The sequence below is a fragment of the Erinaceus europaeus genome, chromosome 7, assembly GCF_950295315.1.
Source record: "Erinaceus europaeus chromosome 7, mEriEur2.1, whole genome shotgun sequence".
NCBI lineage: Eukaryota > Metazoa > Chordata > Mammalia > Eulipotyphla > Erinaceidae > Erinaceus > Erinaceus europaeus.
The window spans coordinates 69,071,536-69,088,168 of record NC_080168.1 but is presented as its reverse complement, the minus strand read 5'-3'; the positions used below and the strand labels follow the sequence as shown (position 1 = coordinate 69,088,168).

Here is a 16,633-nt window from a genome sequence, read left to right as displayed (position 1 = left end):
GGTTCATCTTAACAAATACAAACTAAGCTCAGCACAAAACAAAAGGCAGAATTAGCAGTTACCTGATTAATTTAAGCTTTGTAGCAAACTAGCTTCAACAAGTCGAGCCTTTGCAACTCCACGGCTAACTCTGAACTGACTGAGTGTAATTATTTATTTCTCCGGTCTTCACTGAGAAATGAGTGTTTTTAGCTTTTCATTATACTGGATTGAGTGTGATCTAAGTGGAACTATTTCACAGGCCTGCTGATGAATGAAGCCCTTTCCATTACAGTAGGCAAAGCACTTTGCTATGGAGCCTATCAATGTCAGCCTTGTGAGTGCAGAAAGGCCAAGCCTTCAAAAACCTTCTACTTCTAGCCCTGAGGTGGTCACTGAGGAGCTCTGTGACTCACAGAGAGTCAAAGTTTTCTGTGTATAGGATGAGATAGGGGCACAGGTCACCCTCCAGGAAATAAGCAGGATGAGGAAACTGAGGCTAAAGAAAATGGATCTTATAATCTGAAGTGCAGTTACATGGGATGACCAGTTTCCCGAGTCTTAGTCCCTCTCTTGTCTGCCATGCAGAGAGTATTTTGAAATGAATGCACCATATAGCAAAGGCTCAGAGAACAATGTTAGTTTGAAAGATTAAGATAGCCACTTCAAATGACAGTACTTTTTTTTCCATTTCTATGATAGATCTGTCAGTCAACTGGATTAGTCTGCTTATTTTTCAACCACTTCCTCTGCTTCTGTAGTTTTTCACAGTATAAACATAGTTATACAATCTCCCATACATTCACAATTATATTTGCAGGCTACTTAATGTTATCAGTGTAATGTAGAATTTGATAGGGCTGTTTGTGGGTGTGGATAAACAAGTTTGACCTTATATAAGCACATCTTGTATGTTTACAGATAGCTGGTATTTCCTTGGAAGGTATCATTGGGGTTCATGAACTTTATAGTTAATTAATGGTCATTAATCCTCAACAGAGAGTACCTGTGGGATTTTATGAGATTTTTGTGTACAAATCCCTTATGGGCTTGTATAGAATCTGTATTGTATACTATATTTTATTATGTTAAAAATCCATGGATGTGCTTTAATGAACTCTGTGGGTTTTTATTTCAAGATATATTTTTACTGATGATTTAATATTTTAAAAATATTTTACGTATTTTAATGAGAGAAACAATATGTTTGGGTGGGTGGGTGGGGTCACCAGAATAGTGCTTAGCTCTGGCTTATGGTGATGTTGTTGGATTGAACCTGGAACCTCGAAACTCAGGCATGACAGCTTTTTTTTTATTGATTTGTTAATGAGAGATAAAAGGAAGAAAGAAACTGAGTACCACTCTGACAATTGCAATGTCAGGGATTAAACTCAGCACCTCATGCTTAAGAGGTTAATGTTTGTTTGTTTGTTTTTCTTGTCCTTCCTTTCCTTTTTTAAAAAATATTTATTTATTCCCTTTTTTGTTGCCCTTAATGTTTTATTGTTGTAGTTATTGATGTCATCATTGTTGGATAGGACAGAGAGAAATGGAGAGAGGAAAGGAAAACAGAGGGAGAAAGACAGACACCTGCAGACCTGCTTCACCGCTTGTGAAGCAACTCCCCTGCAGGTGGGGAGCTGGAGGCTCAAACCGGGATCCTTATGCCAGTCCTTGCACTTTGTGCCATGTTCGCTTAACTTGCTGTGCTACTGCCCGACTCCCAAGAAGTCAATGTTTTATCCATTGCAATCCAGAAGTTACCTTCTGGGCAACTCTAACAATAGTTGTCACTGTTATTTATTTACTTTCTTATGACAGAGAGGGAGGCCAGAACACTGCTCTGCCATATAAAGTCACAGGAAATCTAATGCAGGGTTTTGCCCAAGCAAAGCCATCTCTCTAATTTTGAACCAGCTACCTAGGCCTTCTAACAATATTTTTAACAGCACTATCTAAAATTACAAGAAATAAGTTTGTCACCTCCATTAGACAGATGAATAAACTGTGTCTCCAATGGATTAACTAAATGCAAGATCACAGAGCTAATGAAGTGGCAGCACTAGAGCCTATTCACATCCAAATTCTGGGTTCTTTTGTTCTAGGCCTAGGTCACTCATTCTTTCTAAGTGTTGCCCTCAAACAAAAAACAACAGATATTGCCAAGAGAGTTGGCTTATTTGGAGACCATACCAAAAAGGAAATTTGAAAAGTGCAATCTTATGAGGAGACAGGTGTAACTTCCCCAGAACAAAAGCCAGTACCACCTTATATAACCAGTAGGCAGGTGGTTGCTGTGCCCTAAGGAGCAGCCCTCCTCTTCATACCTCAGAGGTGGGGAAACAGCATCACGTCCTGTCTGAGATGAAAGGCATATTGGGTCTTATAATTTGCTGACTGCACTTCGGCAGCCATTTTTTCTGTTCATTAATCATGAAAAAAAGTTTTATTTATTCATTTTTAGATTTATTTATAAGAAAGAGATAAAGAGGAAGAAGTGGAAAAAAACAGACTTGTTATTAATTTATTAATGAGAGGCAAGAGGGGAGAAAGAACCAGAGCACCATTCCAATAAAAATGTCAACTCAAAATGTCTCTCTCTGTGTTTTCAAGGGAGAGAATCATTAGCAGACTTAGCTCTATAGATAGCTTTCATTCTGGATAAATCAGGAAGGGTTCCCATTTATCTCTGTGACTCAACAGTTAGTCTGAATTCTCAGTTAAGTACCACTGTCTCCAGATTATATAAATACTCAAGATAAGTCAGGGGGCATTTATTTAACATATCTGGTCTTTGAAGAAAATGATGCATATCATCACTAAAAGACAAAGATCTTTTCTCCACTGTCAGTTATCATTTCAATTACATTTATTTAATTGCCATCAGGGTTATGGCTGGGGTTTGATGGTGGCCATTTTTTTCCCTTTTTATAAAGACAGAAATTGAAAGGAAAGGGGAAATAGCTAGGGGAAGAGTAGGAGAGACAGTAGTGGCACTGCTTCATTGCTCATGAAACTATCCTCCTGCAGGTGGGGACCAGGTACTTGAACCTGGGTCCTTTCTCATGGATCCAGGTGTGCTATTGCCCAGCCCTATCACTTCAATTACCATTGTTATACTGATACTAGTCACTGCATGTCCTACATAAACTACAAAAGACAGATTTCTCCTGCTAGTGTGTATTCTGTGCCAGGTACCAGGCTACATGCTTTAAATACCTTATCTCAACTCATTTTAATATCCACCACCAAAATAGCCCATTTTACAGATAAAGAGACAGAAGTTGCAGGCACTTAAGTGACTTTTCCAGAGGCATAGAACTAATAAAAAGCTTGTGCTTAAAAACAATAGAGCCTCTCTCCACACTGAGTGAATAGGCTAACTGGGTAGATCAATCCCATGAAATGATGCAGAAGAAAGGAAATAATGTTATTGTCTCTATGTGCCAGGAAGAGAGGGAGTGGGAGAGGGAGAGGGGCAGGGAACATTTGGCTGAAGTCAAAGGAGTTGTTTCTGAACTGTTAGATTAAATTATGATCAGAAAATATTTATTGAACATCTGTTTGAATGTGTGATACTATCAGAGATGCAAGTTCCAACAAAATATGTCCCTTTGCTGGAAGCATTGTTTTTATCTATATTTTTTCACCAGCCTGGGTGTGGTGTCTTCACGGACTCCATGGCTCTCAGCAGTCTTTTTGTTTTTTCTCCCCCCCCCCCCCCCGTAGATTGAGGGTGAGAAACAGACAGATAGACGGACAGAAAGAGAAGGTGATATACTACACACACACACACACACACACACATATATATTCCTTGAGAAAGGAAACCAAGAAACATACTTAGGACCCAAGGAAGAATGTGACAAATGCCTTCACTGGGGAAAAAAATAAAAATTAAAAAGGGCAGCAAATCTGGGAAGGACTCATGTGAGCAGTAGAGTTTGAGTTGAGCCTTGAAAAAGAGTAGGTAGTAGTCTGGGAAATTTAGTGCTTGCAAAGAGGAAACTTGGAGAGCAAAAGGGAGGGCAAATTCAGGGCAGATCTGAAGTCAGGCATGCAGACCAGTTTGGCCAGAATATAAAGTGTGCAGTCTAGAGGAGAGGAGAAGAAAGATAAGGTTGAAAGTGTGGGTGGAGTGCAAACATGGGAACCTTTGAATGCTAATTGAAGGAGCACAGAAGCCACCCTTTACTGTGAGGAACCTCCTGTAATCTTTTTACTGATCCCAACAGTGGTGGTGATGAGAGGCCCAGGGAAGTGTGGCTGGTGGACAGAGCCACAGGAAAAATGGTCTCACTAGGAGGAGCTAATGGGCCAGAGAGAAAAGGGGGAGAATGAATGGATGACTGAGACCTCTACTCTGTACAAGGTAGCCCCTATGTACTATGCTCTGAGATATTAAAATATATGGTGTGCTTTCAGAGATTGCTGGTTAGAGAAAGGACCCCAGAAAAACAGAAACCTTTGAGTAGCGTACCCAAAGTCTGCAGTAGAAATAGGGAGCAGCTGACACAGAGGACAGAGAAGAAAGATTTGCCTGTAATGCACTAATACTACCCCAAATGAAATCATGTGCATCATTCATGAATCATTTACAAGCAAGGCATCACTATGACATGCCTGGTTTTTCAAGATTGGAGGCAGACCTCTTGAGGTGTGAATCTTAGAAAACGTAATGTTCTTAGCCGCTTTTGTTTGGTTTGGTTGGGTTGGGTTTGATGTGGTGCTGGGATTTGAACCCAAAACCTCACTTGGGCAAGATACATGCTCAAGTACTGAGCCACATCCCCAATTCCAAGAAATGATACAATTCTTAATGGATTTTTCACTTACCACCAACTACAGCTCAACTCTGTTCTTGGTAGGACCACAGGGTATGCTTATCAATAATTAGCTATGACAACTCAGTCATTCAACCACTGGATATTTATAGAAGGGCTATCTGGGTTACAGAAAAAAGAAAATTTAGAACTTGGTTCCACCTGAAGAGTCTTGCAGTTGTGTTGAGAAAAATAAAATCTACACTGAGAAATGGTGGCCACCTTTTTCCCAGAGTTCAATGGAGTTTATTTACTCACTAGACAGAACAAAGCAATAATTGCTGGAAGTATTCTACATTCTATCCCAGAAAAAAGAGAACTTTTAAAAAAATATATTTATACAATTCCAGGCCTATAGTTGCACACACATATATGTGTATAGCTCACTGAACCAACCACCAAAATTCCTGTGCCCACTCCTCTGATGAACTTTTAAGAGATAGTTTGAAAGACCTTTGAAATAATTTACTTGACTAGTATGTTGCTTTGCCATGTGCACAACCCAGGTTCAAGCCTGGTTCCCACCATATTGAAGGGAGTTTCAGGTCTCTCACTCTCTCTGACTCTCTGTCTCTATTTAAAATAAAAAAGAAGAGACAGCTGGACCACAGACAGTTGAAGAACAAGATCAGAGAAAACACTAAGCAGAACTTGGACTGGAGTTGGGTTTATTGCACCAAAGTAAAAGACACAGGTTCTGGAACATGATGGGAGAGGACCTAGTGGGGGTTGGATTGTTATGTGGAAAACTGGGAACTGTTATGCATGTACAAACTATTGTATTTACTGTCAACTGAAAAACATTAATCACCCAATAAAGAAATTAGAAAAAATTAGCATACAATTGTGCAGCGGCACGCTAAGGCTGCAGGGGGCGCTTCCTGGAGGGCGGGCAGGGGCGGGGGCTGATGGTGGGCGGGCCCAGAGGTGGACCGGGCAGCGGCAGTTGCCCGGCTACAGGCTACGGCTGCAGAGCGGCTGCAGGCGGCCCGCGTGGGCGTGCGCAAGAGCGGTTCCCAGCTCGCTGCTCTGCTGCCCCTGCGCCCAGCCTCGCGGTGCGCGCCTGCGGCCCCCAGCTCCCTTCCGGACCTGCGGGGCGGGACAAGCCGCTCCAGGTGCTACCCAGACCCTGGGGACAATAGGTGGGCCGCTCGCAGGTCTGTGCCGTGCGGTAACCCCCAGCCCCTCGGTCCCTGCGGGAGGGAATTCCTGGTGGTGGGGGGGTACAGGCCAGGACTCCTGGTGCACAGGGCTGGGCGCTGGGGAGGGACTGTGCGTGGCTGAGCAGAGGAGGTGCGGGGTTGCTGGGGCGATGGGGGTGCCGCTCCCCTCTCCTGTCTGTTCCGGGGTCTGGCTAAGAGTCTGAGCCTGTGAGGACAGCCCCCAAGAAGTTCAAGCCTTCGCGCCCTGGCCGCTATACCCCAGAAACTGATTCCTAACCTCTACCCTTCATCCCTGGAGCCTCTGCGCCCCATCACTGCTTTCAGCCCTACTCCCTCACCCCAACTTCTGAGCCCCGCCTCTGCGCCCCAGTTACCCTGCGCCCCAGCCATTATGTCCCAGCTTCTGCCGTTCAGTCCCAATCCTTTATCCCCCTTGCTCCCCAGCCCCTACCTCTGAGCCTCAGTCCCTGCACTCTAGCACTTGAACTCCAGCCCTTGACCCCAGTCACTGCCCTTCAACTCTAGAATCCCAGCTCCTGTTCCTCATCCCTGGTCCCTGCTCTTCAGCCTCAGCCTTTGTGTCCTAGCCACTGCCTTCCACTTCCTGCCCCTGTACAGATGCTGCCCTTCACCCCGCAACCCCAGCATCCCTGATGCTGCCCTCCAGCCCCAGCCCCTGGGCACCTGAGGTCCAGTTCAAGCCCATCCAACCTACAAACCAAACCCACAGCTTTGGGCAGCCTGCGCTGGACTGGCTTCAAGGAGGAGCCGCTGACCTGGACTAGCCAAGACTGCAGCCGAGGAGGCAACACTAGAGAGAGGCAGCTCTAGAGTTTATAAGATTGAGAAGAATTCCGTCCAGGTGTCCATCTTGCGGGAAAGGCAGGTCTTGTCCCTGTCAGCAGTGGTGACTTGCGCAGTGTTGGGGGAGCTCAGCCATAGGTGAGCTAGGAAAGCGCTGCCTGAGGCTTACTTCTCTATGAGCTAAGGCCACAAGGCAAACAGATGCTGCTACTGTGCTCTCCAAGGTGAAGTTTGGAAGAATCAACACTTTAGGATGTTTTGATAGTGATGAGCCTGCATTTACCATGGTGACACGATTTCTTTGCTCTTTTTCTTTTAAATGCACAATTCTCTCGCATTTTCAGAAAATTGTGTGCACATTTAATAAGATCCAGTATGCAGGTAAAAGCCTCACTTATTACTTCTCTAATCGGAGGTATTCTAACTCAGAATATTTATGAAGATGTAGTTCTTACTCCAAGGACAGTTTACCTCTACAGAAAGGCAATTTCTGTACATAAACAGGAAACAGTTACTGTTAAACATGACTTGTGTAAATAGAAGACTTTATTTTTACAAGTTGTTATTTCATGATCAGATATTTATATGCAAAGGGGAGGATTAGATGGCAGGCATTACTCAGTATTATTTCATCTTAGGTGTTTCTGCCAATGCTCATTTCAAAGAATGTAAGAATATGTCTTATTTAGGGCACTATTCTTATCAACCTTAAAGGTTTGTAACTAGGAAGTGAGGACAGAGTCCCAGGGCACAAAACAGTTGTTGACATTATTTTTGGTTTAATTTTTTTAATTAATTAATTTTTATTATCTTTATTTATTGGATAGAAACAGCCAGAAATCAAGAGGGAATGGGAACTAGAGAGGGAGAGAGACAGAGAGACACACTTGCAACACTGTTTCACCACTTCTGAAGCTTTCTCCCAGCAGGTGAGAACCAGGGACTTGAACCTGGGTCCTTGCACATTGTAACATGTGCACTCAACCAGGTGTGCCAGCACCCGGCTCCCATTGTTGACATTCTTAATCACAGAGCTGTGGGTATTTAGAAAGAATTTTCCTTGGTATAATAGTTATCAAGTTACTCTGAAGATAATGCAAAACAGGGAGTCAGAGTTTTGAAGATTGCCTTAACATCACTACTTAGGGTTTTATTTTATTTTACTTCGGGTTTTATTACAAGCTTTATTTTAAATAATATTTTTGTTTATTTTGAGAGATATATACATAGAAAAAATATAGAGAGACCTGGCTTATGGTGGTGCTGGGGTTTGAACCTAACCTGGGACCTTAGAGCCACAGGCATGAAAGACTTTTGTTGAACCCTTATGTTATTTCAACATTTATAAGTTCTTGGTTTTTTAATTTGTAAATGGATCTTACAACATCGATTTTATCACCAGTGCCACATTTCCTCATTAATTCCAGAGGTTTTCCTGTGCCATTAGTAAGTTTGGGGATTTGGTGGGGGTACATTCTGAGACAGCTAGAAAGTGATTTGTTTCTTTGGTGGTTCTGGTGATAATGTGGTGAAGAGAGGGTTTTTTTTTTTTTTTTTCTGAGTTCAGGCTAGACCTTGAAGTTGACGTTCAGGATATAATGCAGCTTTCTTTTGGCACTTGAAATGGTAGCATACAGTGCCTTCACTATCTGGAAGACTGAAACAGGGAACATTGCTAACATTTAAGAAGTCACAATAGACCATTAACAAGAATAGAAAGTTAATTGTTATTTCAGTAATCAAGGCCTTTAATTTGTGTGTGTGTGTGTGTGTGAGAGAGAGAGAGAGAGAGAGAGAGAAATTTTTTTAAATTTTTATTGTCTTTATTTATTGGATAGAGATAGTCAGAAATCTAGAGGGAAGGGAGGGATAGAGAGGGTGAGAGACAGAGAGATACCTGCAGCACTGCTTCACCTCTTGTGAAGCTTTCCCCCTACGGGTGGGGATTGGGGGCTTGAACCTAAGTCCTTGCACATTGTAACATGTGCGCTCAACCAGATGTGCCACCACCTGGTCCCAAAGAGAGAGAAGTTGCCATCCTTAATATATTGCTTAGATCTGCTGGTTGTAGCTCAAATATATGAGTTTAGAGCATTTGAAGAGCTTTAGGAACAAGAGAGGAGGAATTCTGCTAGCACTGTGAGAAGAATTTTGGATCCCTCTTTGCATCTGCATTGATTTAAACCTCTAAACCCGAGCTGGCAAAAGCACACTGCTTTGCCATGTATATGACCCAGGTTCAAGCTCAGCCCCCCGTTGCTTTGGAGGGAACTTTGGTGCTATGGGTCTTCCCCCACCACCACTCCACTCTACCTCTATATGGAGGGGGGGATATGGAGGGAGTTAGCGAGGAGAGTTGAAGCTCTGGTGATGACTTACAAAGAAATAAATATTTGAACCCAATCTTTTCCTGGTCCTGTTACCTCCAGTTGTGTGATTCAGAAATTAACACAACACAAGTGAAAAGTCACTGTCATTTTTAATGCATGGGGGCTGGGGGGTGGGTGGGGTGGGATGGGGAGCCAAGCCCTTCTTAATCTGATGAATCAATATCTAAAGTCAAATATCTGAAACTTTGAAAAAGGTGAACAGATTCTGTGTTGGCGATATGTTGAGTGAGAATATCCATTTTGAATAAATGCACACCCCCAAATAGATACCCCCTTGTGTGAGCAATGGCACAGCTAAGTCTGCTTGTCTACCACAGCAGCTAACTATTAAAAGATCACCCCATACTTTTTACGGTGACTAAATGAAGGGAAGGACAAATAAAGCAGTATGAACAGAATTTCTTTCCATGATTTACTGGCTCAGTGAATTCATTCATCATGGTTTGCCTAAGATCTTTATATTTTAAAATAAGACATGTAAATAGTATTGGGCCATCTTTAAGTCCACACCACAGAATATACAAAATATGTAGTTTAATTCTCCCCACCCACCCCCCACCCTCACCCCCCATAGAACCATAGTTCAGTTCTGGCTCCCAATGGTGTAGGGGATTGAATCTGGGACTTGGGAACCTCAGGCATGAGAGTCTCTTTGCATAACCATTATATTATCTCTCCCACCTGAATATATAGCTTTTAAATTAACATCTTTTAAAACCTGGGTCTTTAAAAGAGGCCAACTAGGCATCAGTGACTATATGAGATAGGAACTTGTCCAGCTAAAGAAGAAATGTTACTTAGCTACTCTTGAACAGGCTTGGCTGGATTTGATCAGAGGAAATACAAAAGAATGGAGGCTACTTATAACTGGTGAAGAACACTACAAATGTTACACAGAGTGGTTGGACTCTAGCCAGACTGACTTTGAGCATAAAAAGTTAGACAGCTGTGTGTTAGAAACGGTTATTTGTAATTCTCTTAGAATAGACTGTGCCATGTTTGGGACTCTCTTAGCTCTTCATGCTACAGTTTTTTTGTGTTTTAGGGCAGAGAAACATTTTTGAATGTTGATAAAAACTATTTTAGTTACAGTGTCCTCACGATTGAGTATTTTGAGAACATAAGGCAAAACTATTAGTGTCTACAACTCAGAGAAATAAAGTAAGTTAGTCTGAAAAATACAATGTTATCTTACGTTTTGTTTAAAAGAATTATAAGAACCTGACATTGAGTGATCCCTGGTATTTTTTTTCTGTTGTTTGTTTTTTTGGTAGAGACAGAGTGTGAAAGAGACCATTGCACCAAAGCTTTCTTCACTGTAGTGGGAGTTGAACCTGGGTTGTATGCATGGCAAAGCAGTACATTATCCATGTGAGCTATTTCATCAGCCCAGCCTCTAGTGTTTTTGATCTCTGAGGGAACTGATGATACTGCTTTTAGCAATGGAACTTATTAGTGCTTTCAGAACTTTTAGTAGGAAATCTCTCATGGTTGAAAAAGGGAAATCATTCTTACTGCACAGCCAACAACAATATATGTATTTTCATTAGAGTACCTTTGTGTGCCAACTCTTTTACCAAGTAGGAAAAATGATTTTCAAGTTATAGTGAAATTGAAGGCCAAGACCCAGGATTGCTAGAGGCTACAGATTATTGTCTTGTTTGAAAATAGCACAACCCTGCATTTTTAATTAATCTTTCCCTCTCTTAGTAAATAGGACTGATGTTATTTTTAAGTCATTTGCAATTGTGTTTTACCACTGAAATGTGAAAGGTGGTATGTACAGGTTGGCTTTATTTCAAAGCCAATTTTATACATGGTAAGCCTACCAGTTGACTTTAATGTTGATTTAAAAAAATAGATTTCAGTTTATGGCATATTGGAAAAATGTGTGAGTTGAATGTCACTGTATTACATAGTGTTAATACAGTTTTACTGGACAAAAACTGTTAGCTATTTCATGTGCTGGGTGCTGGCTAATAAATCTTGTAGATACTGTAGCACTATAGTACTTATTTACTCATTGATTGATTTATGAGAGGGAGAGAGAATCAGAGCATCACATCACTCTGGTACACGTGATGCCAGAGATTGAACTTGGAGACTTCATGCCTAAAAGTCCATCACTTTATCCATTGTGCCGATCACAATACTGCAGCACTTTATTTGAGAAATAGAACCCAAACCTACATTGTGTTCTACTACAGTTATTTCTATTTCAATCTCAAGTTATACTCATATTTGTATTTCACATATATTATAATAGTCCTTATAGCTACTTTCAGGAATTTCTTCATTCAGTTTTTTGTTGATGTTACATTATGTTATGTTATGCTGTTTACTTATTTTAACCAGAGCATTATTCAGTACTGGCTTATGGTGGTGCCAGGAACTAAACCTGTGACCTCGGAGCCTCAGATGTGAGAATCTTTTGCAGAATCACTCACTATACTATCTCCTCTTTATTCATTTAGCATATGTGAGGCATCTATTTCAGATGAGTTAGAGTACAGGTGCAAAACCACAGCACTTGTCACTAAGCTCTCAAGGCCCCTTTGATGGTTAAATCCACTGCCTTGGTTGGTGATACAAGGAATGAGGATTCCCCATTTGACAGTAGGGAGGGGTAGAGACTGGGACACTAGAAGGTGCATGGTCTTCAAAAAGGATAACTGATATTTAGCTCTAGTTCATGACTGTCAAGTCTTTCTTTCTTTCTTTCTGGTTGTACAGGTGATTGAATTTGGGACTTTGGAACCTCAGGCATGAGAGTCTCTTTGCATAAACATTATGCTATCTACCCCTGCCCAAATTTTCTTTCTTTTAGAGATTCAATTACTCATTTTCTTGAGCACAAGAGAGACAAAAGTAGAAGAACAGAGAGCACTATTCATCATCTGGTAATGCCAGAGATAAAACCAGGAGACATTAGGCATATAAAGCTGGTGTGCCAATGCTGCTATGGCACTCTGGCCCCAGATTTTCTCATTTTCCAAGAAAATTCATATGTGATTGGAAAGACATTAAGTGCTGTGGTGATAAAGAAGATAATGCTGCCAATCAGATACACCACAAGGTCTCTAAAGAGAGAGCACCTCCCAGATAGTTAAGATATGAGGTAGTCTGGGTGCTTTGGAAGCACAAGTTGCATGCCCATACTAGATCTGTGTGTGTGTGTGTGGGGGGGGATACCAGAAGAGCTTTGACTGACTGGGAGTGTGGGTGTGGGTGATGAAGGCACAGATTATAGCAAGGCCCAAGAACAAAAAAGAGGGCCACATTTGGAGGAAATGTGGGTTAAAATAACTGTCGTAGGTTGGCATCTACAGCAGTGGTCCAGCCAATAATAGTAGCCCAGACCACCCCCTCATCTGCCCCCCCCAGCAGAGCTCACACATACTGTTCACTGCCCCCCCCCCATCTGTGGACAGACCACCCTACATGTGTCTTCAACCGTTGGACTTGGAAGTGGGAGGGGCTTGCACTCCTGCCCCTGATGGATCTTTCCTCTATAGAGATTGGCCAGTGTTGGGGTTCCTGCCTCATATTCCCTTCAGATACTTTCCTCTCTCTCTCTCTCTCTCTCTCTCTCTCTCTCTTTTTAGTGAGAGAGAGACAGAAACAGACAAAGACACACTCCAGAACACAGCTCAGCTCTGGTTTATGATGGTGCTGGGGACTGAACCTGGGATCTCAGAGCCTCAGGCACGAGAATCTTTTGCATAATCATTATGCTATCTCCCCAGGCCCAGATCCCACCTCTTCTCTTGTTTGTTTGGTTCTCTTGGTGGGATCAGCCTGTCATGGATATGGATATGATATGATATGATATGATATGGATATGGATGTATATGGGATAGAAACAAATAGCGGGGGCAGGAATAGAGAGACGTACCCATAGCACTGTTTCAGTGCTTGAGAAGCTCCCCCCACCCCCAAAGGTGGAGACCAGGGGCTTAAACCTAGGTCCTTGAGCATGGTAAAGTGCTTTAACATGTGTGCCGTTACCTAGTCTCTGCTCCAACATAGAAATCTATGAAGATAAAAAGAAAAAGGAATGAATAAATTGAAGAAGGACTAATGGGCAATGGAAAGAAAGAGAAAGGGTGAGAGTTGGGCATTAGCACAGTGGATTAAGCACATGTAGTGCAGAGCACAAGGACTGGTGGAAGGATCCCGGTTCGAGCCCCTGCCCCCCCACCTGCATGGGAATCACTTCACAGACGGTGAAGCAGGTCTGTAGGTGTTTATCTTTCTCTACCCTTCTCTGTCTTCCCCTCCTCTCTCCATTTCTCTGTGTCCTATCCAACAACGACGACATCAACAACATTAATAATAACTACAACAACAATAAAAAACAAGGGCAACAAAAGGGAAAATAAATGTTAAAAAAAATGAACTTTAATAAAAAGAGAAAGGGAAAGAAGAAAGGAAGAAAGTGAGGAAGGAGGAAAAGGAAAGGGAGAGAAAGGGGAAGAAGGAAGGAAAAAAGGAAAGAAAATGCTAGCTTGTCAGCAAATATTGGCTGAGGCAGCTGTCCTGGCAAACTCTCATAGCGCCAGTAAATACATTATCCAAATTCTAAACAACACAAGTATCTCATACAAATTGACAATAAATAAATAGAACATTGGATTGTATAAAAGCAGTTTTCTTTCCAGTTCAGCCCCTGAATGCCCACATTTCAAAGCAAACTCCTTTTTAGTGTAGCACTTGTTATTCCTTTAAACTTTCTCTTCTCATGAGTGCCAAAGCATGAGGGAAGAGTCAATTTCGTGCCTGGAAATCATAGGCACGCTTAAAGGGTTCTACCATCGAAATTGGTGCTTTCTAAATAGTCCTGGCCCAGTGTTATATAAAAGATGTTTAGGGCTGGGGAGATAGCATATTGACTCTGCAAACAGACTTTTATGCCTGAATCTCTAAGGCCCCAGGTTCAATTCCCAGACTACCATAAGCCAGAGCTAAGCAGTGCTATGGTCTCTTCTACTTTCTCCTCCTCTCCCCCCTCCTCCTCTCTTTTCCTTTTCCTTCCCCACCCCCACCCCGTCTCTCTCTCTCTCTCAAATAAATAAAACATTAGTAAAAACCCAACAACCTCGCAGTGTGCCTTTGTGTGCCAGGCACTATGTTTGACACTGGGAATATACATAGTAATAAGATGTGGTCCCTGTTTTTTTTTAATATTTATTTATTTATTCCCTTTAGTTGCCCTTGTTGTTTCATTGTTGTAGTTATTGATGTCGTTGTTGTTGGATAGGACAGAGACACAAAGAGAAATTGAAATGGAAGGGAGAGGTAGATAGATAGATAGATAGATAGAAAGATAGATAGATAGATAGATAGATAGATAGATAGATAGATAGATAGACAGACAGATAGACAGACCTGCAGCACTGCTTCCCCTCTCGTGAAGCTTCCCTTCCTGCAGGAGGAGGCCTGGGACTTGAACCTTGGTCCTAGTGTATGGTTATATGTGTGTTTTACTTGATGTGCCACCACCTGTCTCCTACTTTTGTATTTCTCATTCACAATCTGGAATATTGTGTGCTAGGAGGATAAATCACCTCATAGGACTTAATGCTGTGAACTTTCTTCTATCCTGTTGTCTCCAAAGAAATCTTCTCTATTATCTAAGCATCACAGAATTTTGTCTACTTTGTTTCTGTGCTGGTGTTCAGACAGTTTTTACTTTTTATCTCATCACCTCTTAGCAATTATAAACTTCTCAAGGAGAAGACTGGTTTCACATAACTATTTGCCCCCAGAACATTTATTACATACATTTTTTTCTTTACTAAGGAAATGCTTAGGAAGATTTCTTAAGGAAAAGCAGGCAAAATTCACGCAATGTAGCCTCAACACTATTCTTGAATGCTTGTGTTGAGTGTATGTATCCTGTGAAGTCCAAATCTTATTGCCATTACATTTTTTCAAAATATTTTTTAAAATTATTTATTTACTGAATAGAGAGAGATATTGAGAGGGGAGAGGGAGACAGAAATGGAAAGAGAAAGAAATTCAGAGGAGAGGGGGAGATAGAGGAGAAAGTTAGAGGGACACTCACAGCACTGCTTCACCACTCATGAAGCTTCCCTCCTGCAGGTCAGAGCCAAGAACTTGAACTGGGGTCCTTGCATGTAATGTACATGCTTAACCAGGTGTGCCACCTGGTGGAGCTGCACACTACCTGAATGAGCCATGGTTTTTCTCTTTCAGTGAACCTTTTCCTTTGTTATCTTATGGATCTTTACAAATGTAACTGCTTTGCCAGTCTTGCCCTCACTGCATTGGAGGAAGCTTTGGTGCTTCTAAAAAAAAAAAAGTCAGCCAGAAGCAGTAGGAACAGAGGAGGGTGTTTGGGTAGATTAGAATAGAATTGTCAACCAAGCAGACTGTATTGGAGGCCTGGTTTCATCTTTTCTTGAGGTATCAGTTTGCTGCCTCCAGTTTGTCATTCACTAATGATTTTTTTTATACTTTTTAATTTTATTTTATTTAGTTATTCCCTTTTGTTGCCCTTGTTGTTTTACTGTTATAGTTATTATTATTGTTGTTGTTGGATAGGACAGAGAGAAATGGAGAGAGGAGGGGAAGACAGAGAGAAAGATAGACACCTGCAGACCTGCTTCACCGATTGTGAAGCGACTCCCCTGCAGGTGGGGAGCCAGGGTTCGAACCGGGATCCTTATGCTGGTCCTTGTGCTTTGCGCCACCTGCGCTTAACCCGCTGTGCTACAGCCCGACTCCCTATACTTTTTTTTTAATATTTATTTTATTTATTTATTCCCTTTTGTTGCCCTTGTTTTTTTTTTTTTTTTGTAGTTATTATTGTTGTTGTCGTTGTTGGATAGGACAGAGAGAAATGGAGAGAGGAGGGGAAGACAGAGAGGAGGAGAGAAAGATAGACACCTGCAGACCTGCTTCACCGCCTGTGAAGCGACTCCCCTGCAGGTGGGGAGCTGGGGTTCGAACTGGGATCCTTATGCCAGTCCTTGTGCTTTGCGCCACCTGCGCTTAACCCGCTGCACTATAGCCCGGCTCCCACTAATGATTTTTAGACATTCTTTTTAAAAAATATTTATTTATGTCACCTTTTATTGCCTTTGTTGATTTTATTGTTGTAGTTATTATTGTTGTTATTGATGTCATCATTGTTGGATAGGACAGAGAGAAAGGGAGAGAGGAAGGGAAGGCAGAGAAGGGGAGAGAAAGAGAGACACCTGCAGACCTGTTTCACCATCTGTGAAGCAACTCCCCTGCTGGTGGGGAGCCTGGGGCTCGAACTGGGATCCTTAAGTGGGTCCTTGCTATTCGCGCCACATGTGCTTAACCCACTACGCTACCGCCCGACTCTCGATTTTTAGACATTCTTAAGTGGGTGCTATAGACAGTTTGTCCTGTTTGGGTCTGGGGAAGAATTTACATATGTGAAATTTTAGCTGTGTTTGCTGCTGAGTGGAGCTGGTGACAC

The 16,633-nt window shown here is 42.0% G+C and overlaps 1 protein-coding gene across 5 annotated transcripts in view; it reads left to right on the top strand.

The window, feature by feature from the left end:
* Positions 1–16,633, top strand: part of TNFRSF19 (TNF receptor superfamily member 19) — a 125,181-nt gene that overhangs the window by 2,250 nt on the left and 106,298 nt on the right. For 2 of the 5 annotated variants that reach the window (XM_060194705.1, XM_060194703.1), the window contains exon 1: positions 5,748–5,959. The exons of 2 other annotated variants lie outside the window; for them this stretch is intronic. The gene's annotated coding sequence lies outside the window, so the exon portion shown is untranslated. Of the gene's footprint in view, positions 1–5,747; positions 5,960–16,633 lie in introns of those variants that run through there. One more of the 5 variants, XM_060194704.1, reaches the window with a different exon arrangement.